The sequence below is a fragment of the Alosa pseudoharengus genome, unplaced genomic scaffold, assembly GCF_046254945.1.
Source record: "Alosa pseudoharengus isolate Yale_2024_CS ecotype anadromous, Long Island Sound unplaced genomic scaffold, YU_APseudo_1.1 YU_APseudo_1.1_scf_6, whole genome shotgun sequence".
Lineage (NCBI taxonomy): Eukaryota > Metazoa > Chordata > Actinopteri > Clupeiformes > Clupeidae > Alosa > Alosa pseudoharengus.
Window position 1 is genome coordinate 37,026,872 of NW_027468848.1, and position 7,190 is coordinate 37,034,061.

The following is a 7,190-nucleotide window of genomic DNA, read 5'->3' on the forward strand; positions in this document are numbered from 1 at the left end:
GGACATTTTATCGGAGTGCATAACGTTATTTTGAAACGAGCCAAGTTTAACTAGATGTACCGCAGAGCGGTACAAAATATGACCGCCGCCCAGTCCAGCACATTTTTTCCACAAAAATAAATCACGCTGAAAGGCCTATATGATTCTAACTGTCTCACTAAATTGCATTAGCCACACTCAATTCTCACTGGTATCTGCTAGACAACAAGTACCAAAACATGATTAGTTCATAGATTTCACATGTAAAATTCATTTTATACAACCCCACCCCCATCTTGCCTGTTCATAATTCTGAGAAATTCTTGAATTGTGTGCATGTGTGTGTGTACACGTTTATGTTTATGTGTGTGGGTGTGTGTGTGTGCGTGCTTGTGTGTTTGCCTGCGTATGTGTGTTTGTGCATGTGCATCTTGCCTGTTCATAATTCTGAGAAATTCTTGAATTGTGTGCATGTGTGCGTGTACACGTTTATGTTTATGTGTGTGTGTGTGTGCGTGCTTGTGTGTTTGCCTGCGTATGTGTGTTTGTGCATGTGCATGCATGCGTACATATGTCTACTGTGTGAGTATGTGTCATACGTATGATTACTGTGAATGTATGTGTGTGCGTGTGTATCTGTTTATGCACATGTGTGCACATGGAATGGGTTAACATGACCCCTGGAGGCAAACATACGGAAAAAATTGGTCATCCTAGGCCCTATGGTTCTCAAGATATTCACAGAAAACTGTGTCTGCCCTACCCTCCTTTCGGGGGGTCCAGTACAGCGGGGGGGCTACCGAAAAACGACGGTTCCATGCTATCCATGTGGGGTTACATGCCCACCAAGTTTCGTGTACCCCGGTCTTTCAGTGTCCCGGGAATCCTTGTTGGTGTACGGTCACTAAATGTACACATAAATTATTTTATTGTAAGGCCCCCCATGAACGAAAGTTCACAAAACTTGGCATGCATTTGGAGGGTGTCATAATGATCCTACACTTTCAATTTCGTGCAGTTTTGACCATGTCAGCCAGAGATATTGTGATGAAAACACCTAATTTTTTGCTTTTTAATTTTTAACTAGGTGGCGCTATACATGAAATAAGTGGTAATGGGATGGGTTGACATGCCCCCTTAAAGTGGAAATGAAGCAGTCAAATAAAACAGATGTCTATAGCACTAGTTAAATATTTAAATATACCATAAATACAAATAAAGTCAGAAATATGACCCGTTATTCAGAATAAAGCACAAACAAGTTGCATTAATTTCAGCTGTGTGCCGCCATCTTTGTTTTCAGAAAATGATGACATCACAAGAATGGTTGGTACAACATTCTATGCTGTTTACACAGCGGCTGTCATAGCCTCACAGTTAGCTTACTGCCTCAACAAAATGGATATGGACGAATGGGATAGACCCACTAATGAGGACAGGCATCCAATTGCCTATGCTTTTGAGCCAGTAAGAGCAGTGGGAGTTTTAGTGCCCCCCACAGAGCCTGACTATGGATGAGAAATAGATGATCGAGAGAGAGGTGTATCTGAGCGCACAGAAAACCATCGGTGGTGCTTATGTGGGGGTTGTGTCCCTATGTTCACTGACATGGCACACATGGAGAGTGTCTGCTGCTAGGAAATGAACCTGGGACATCTCATCCAAAATAACAGATATATCACGTCCAATCCTACGTGCCAAATGCTATCATTAAAGCAAGACGTTGGAGGTCGCAATGCGGTCGCTGAGGGACATCCGAGCCGAAACACTGGAACGCCCAATAAACAGCAGTTAACCAACTAACACACTCTTGATAGGTTGTGCGGAGGGGGTAGGCTAGAGGACTACACTGATCACCTGAGACTACACTAATTTTTCCACCCATACTCAGTTGTTCTGCAATGTATTATCATGGTAGAAGCTGCGATACAGTACTAGCATAGCATAACATAACAAGCACATACTGTAACTAGCATAGCATGAACCCTAAAATCTATGGTTGCTAAAAGCGGCACATCCGTGTATTTATTTACTTAAAGTGAACAGCTTGTTATTTTATGTCAGCTTACATAAACAAATAAAAACTCAGACGCCTAGCCTACAGTCCATAAACAACTAAGCATAGGCCTACATGTTTTCATAATTAAGAAATATTAATGCAAGCTATGACTATATAAACCACTATTCTGAATAATGTGTTTGTGTTTCATTTTCAACTGCTGCCATGTGTGTTTGGCAATGATGTTGCATCTGAAATGTTCACAGGATTAGGCATACACTAAATCAGTCAATGGGGCTACTTAAACATTCAATTATCCTTATTACTGTAATCTATATGCCCACTTCTAAATTGTGTTGCATCTGTAGGCATTTCTATGAACTCAAAATAGGCATTTTAATTATTTCAACTCATTAAAAACATTCCGCAAGCTATTAATCCTCCGTATTTGAAGAACATGTGGAAATAAAACTTTACTTTTAGGCATTTAGGCTACCCGATCTGCAATACGTTGCCAACAGCCTTGCCTTGCTTTGTTCACTGCCGACGTATTTGATTTTTGTCGTAGAGTGGGTTTTAATTCCTCATAACTTGTCATAATAATTTTGCATTCCTCATCCGTAAAATAAGGTGAACGCGTCATCACTGAAAGTGGTAATTTGCGCTGCAACCCGCCCCTTTTATGTGAACGAGCACAAACTCCAATGAGGTTAACCCCGGCTCAACAAATCAACTTCATAATCAGCGTCGTAGTACCGATTAACACCACTTAAGATAACCAGGTTTTGTCAACCCCGGTTTAACAAAGTAACCCTGGGTTACATCTGGGTAGGTTAAGCTCCCTTCATAGTACAGGCCCCAGGTTCGCAAGTCTCTACAAATAGTTTCCACTACTACTTGAGCGAAACAAATGCAATCATCGATACTACTCAATCACAAAAAGAAACATCTTACTCACACATGAGAAGTTCGCTCCCCCGAGTTTATTCACCAATTCATCAACGATGCAACTGCATTTTCAGGTCGCGGTAATCCACAAGTTGTGCGTAAACATCCAAACACATTATTGCGACTGAAGTTAAATCTAATTAAGTACTGTCTCTGATAGGCCTACAGGCTACATTACAGCGGCCCTTGTTCTTGTACAAACACAAAAACAAACATCAACATAATTTGCGTAGGCATATTGAAATAAAGTGAACATCCGCTAATGGATAAAACATCCACGAACAAACGCTAACCATTCTGATGACGTAGCGCCTGCATTTTCAAAACATGGCTGCGCCCTAGTGGCGAAAGTCGTTATTGACATGTAATTTTCCAGTGAAACTACTTGAATATCGGGTTTAATGAAAATCCATGTATCTTCAAAAATGAAAAAGCAACCAAAAAATGGTCACAGTTCTCACTGCTTCATTTCCACTTTAAGACCAACATACAAAAAAAAGGTGGACCTCCTAGGCCCTACGGTTCTCGAGATTCACAGAAAACTGTCTCCGGCCACCTACAGGCCAGTTGGTGTATAGTAACATAAATTAATTTATTGTGTGGCCCCCCATGAACGGAATTCCACAAAACTTGGCGTGCATTCAGAGGGTGTCATAATGATCCTACACTTCCAATTTCGTGCAGTTTTGACTATGTTAGGTCACAGATACCTGCGATTACAACACCTCATTTTTACTTTTTTGTGTTTAACTAGGTGGCGCTATACATGAAATGAGTGGTTATGGAATGGGTTGACATGGCCCCTTGAGATCAACATACAAAAAAAATGGTCCTCCTAAACCTTACGGTTCTCGAGATATTCACAGAAAACTGTCTGCCCTACCCTCCTTTCGGGGGGTGCAGTCCAGCGGGGGGGCTACAGATCAAAACGAAAAACGATGGTTCCATGCTATCCATATGGGGTTACATGCCCACCAAGTTTCGTGTACCCCGGTCTTTCAGTGTCCCGGGACTCATTGACGGAAATTTGGGCATGCGAAAAAGAAAAAAAAAAAAATTCTGACTAAACCTATATCACCGCCGCTTCGCTGCGCGGCGGTCATAATAAGAGACGTCAGGAAGTCGGCGAATCCACAGAGAACTTTATCACCGCTGTGCATAAGCTAGCTGAACACTGCAAATATGACCTCTTACGTGAGGAGATGATCCGAGATAGGATTGTTGTCGGCATACGTGACGCCAAATTGTCTGAAAAATTGCAACTTAACCCAGAGTTGGATTTAGCTAAAGCCATTGTTCAAGTGAGGCAGCACGAGGTGAAAAAGCAACAAGCTGTTCTGCGGTCAGCTGAGTCACCAGGGCAAATGGATGCAGTTTCTCATAACTATAAGAGACAGGTAGCCTAGAAATCTAGACGCGCCCCTAGCGGTCAGCTGAGTCACCAGGGCAAATGGATGCAGTTTCTCATAACTATAAGAGACAGGTAGCCTAGAAATCTAGACGCGCCCTCTCTCCGTTGACTTGTGAGCTCTAGAAATCGAAACTAAATCTGGCATAGAAATTGTGAAATCTAGACGCGCAACTCTCCGTTGACTTGTGAGCTCTAGAAATCGAAACTAAATCTGGCATTGAAATCGTGTATAGAGTCGTTTGTTGGGCTTAACATAATGATTGATGGCAGAGTTGCAACGGTTTGGCTTGAATTCCCTGCTACTTGAAAACAAATATCCTATTGCGTCCTATTGCGTGCAGAGGGAATTTGAAAGACAACTGATTATCCCGACCCTCGGACTGAGCACTGCGAACGGTGAGTGCCCAGACCCTACATTATAATGTGGGTCTGGCTCGCCAGGCTAAGAGAGAGGCTCATTAAAATAAATCTTGGCAACGTGCAAACCATTCTCAGCCTCATGCTACCACAACAAAGTCCAAACAATGTGGAAAGTGTGGCAAAACCCCAAAACATTCATGGACCCAGCCCAGCTAAAGATGTTGAGTGCAGAAAATGCCATAAAAGGGGGCACTTTGCGAATGTGTGCAGATCAGCTCAAAAGATGGAATCCATTGAAGAGGACGCATCTGGGGCTTATCTAGGAGCTGTTGACCATCCACATTCGTCTACATGGACAGAAATACTTACCATAAACGGCAGCCCATTGCGTTTTAAGGTGGATACTGGCGCGTCCGTGACTGCTATCCCAGAGACAGAATATGTACAGGATCGATATGGCAACCACACAGCGCCGCAAAGACCACTGCTAGGGCCTGCCAACCAACCTCTGGATGTTAAAGGGCAAGTGCATGCTGTCATTCAGAGAGGCGACAGAAAGATTGAGGAGGAGGTGTTCATTGTGAAGGACCTGAGCACACCCTTACTGGGCCTCCCTGCCATTCGCAGACTGCAGATGATTCCACAGCTCCATAGCATAGACGATGCAGAGGCACACTTTCGCTCAACCTACCCAGATGTCTTCACAGGGCTAGGTAAACTTAAAGGAGAGTACAAGATTAAGCTGAAAGACGATGCAGCACCCTATGTTCTCTCCGCACCACGTCATGTAGCCATTCCCCTCCGCAGCAAAGTGAAAGAGGAATTGGACCGGATGGAGAAGATGGGGGTCATAGGCCGCGTGGAAGAACCAACTGAATGGTGCGCAGGCATGGTCCCTGTAGTGGCAAAAAACAATGCTTAGGTTTTTCCTGTAACCCCCTGTTTTCTTCCTATTGTTTTCAACCACCTGGAGAATGCGGGTGCAGGGTCAGACTTGCGGCCCGAATCCAAGAAAATCCAAGAATGTTGTTGTTGAAAGCTTGTCGATATTTATTGCAAATAAATATAAGGTGCAAAATAAAGTTGCAAATTGCTTTAAATGTCCATAAATGTGTCTTTGGAGCGGAGTTCAGCTTTCTCCGTAGGCCAAGCTCCGGTAATGCAGATCCAGGCCGAGGTCAAAGACTGTATCTGCTGGCACGCCTTCTCCTCGTCATGCCCTACACGCCCCAATTTATAGGGTAGCACCCTCTCCACCTGTAGAAGGAGCACTCTCCAATGCAACGAAAAAGACAACTATAAGTCAATTATGAAACCAAAAATAAACTCAAATGCGGCTCCTACAGTCCCTATTGTGAAAACATCAGGGAAAATACGCATTTGTGTAGACTTAACACATCTGAATGAGAATGTCATCAGAGAGAGGTTCATCTTACCGGCAGTGGATGAGATGCTGGCCAAGCTAGAAGGAGCCAGAATCTTCATAAAGCTCGACGCGACATCAGGCTTCTGGCAGGTACCACTTCATAAAGATTCAATGCTGTTGACCACATTAATCACACCAGAGGGACACTACTACTTTAAGAGGCTCCCTTTTGGAATATCTTCGGCTCCAGAAAATTTTCAGAAGAGGATTTCTCAGCTGATTGATGGTGTTGATGGAGCCCTGTGCCATGCTGATGATGTCACTGTCACAGGAAAGGATCGGGCAGAGCATGACGAACGGCTGCACAAAGTGCTACAGAAATTCAGAGAAGCTGGACTCACTCTGAACGAGAAATGCCAGTTTGCTATGTGTGAGATTAGATTCCTGGGCCATGTCATAAACTCAACAGGCTTTAGAGCAGACCCAGATAAAATAAAAGCGATCCTTGACATGCCTGAGCCGAAAGATGTAGGGCAGCCATCACCAAATAGCGGACCGCGGTCCGAGTCCGGACCGTGACGTGATCCTATACGGACCCAGACCATAATAGCCTAATTTAGATTTTCACGTAAGATTTCAAAGCTGCGCTAAATGTTTCGTTGGTTAGGATAACAGCATTTACTTCAGGAGCTTCAGGAACCATCATTTCGCTTGCTGCTACTCAGCCAGTGAAATCTGTGAATTCTGATAAAGTCGAGTCAGTGAGTAAAGTAGCCTACTATGAAGAAGAGACTGATAGCCTGAAACGAGCGAGGAGAGGAGACGGGACAAGAAACCAGAAAAAGATGGATATCTAAGTTAACGATAAGTAAGTTATTTTCAAATCATCGATTGCTCAAAGAGGAGAAAGCTAGACAGCAAGAACAGAGCTTTATATAACGATACGGGGGCAATACCACGCAAAACTGTCACGTCCGTAATGCCAACTAAATATGGATGTGACAGTTTTGCGCGGAATTGCCCTGGACCTCTTATATTCTAAGACAGGCGATTTTAAGTGCCAATTTGAAGCACCTCTACTAGACAAAGCATATATTTTGAGCAATCATAGGGTAGGCTAGGCCCAT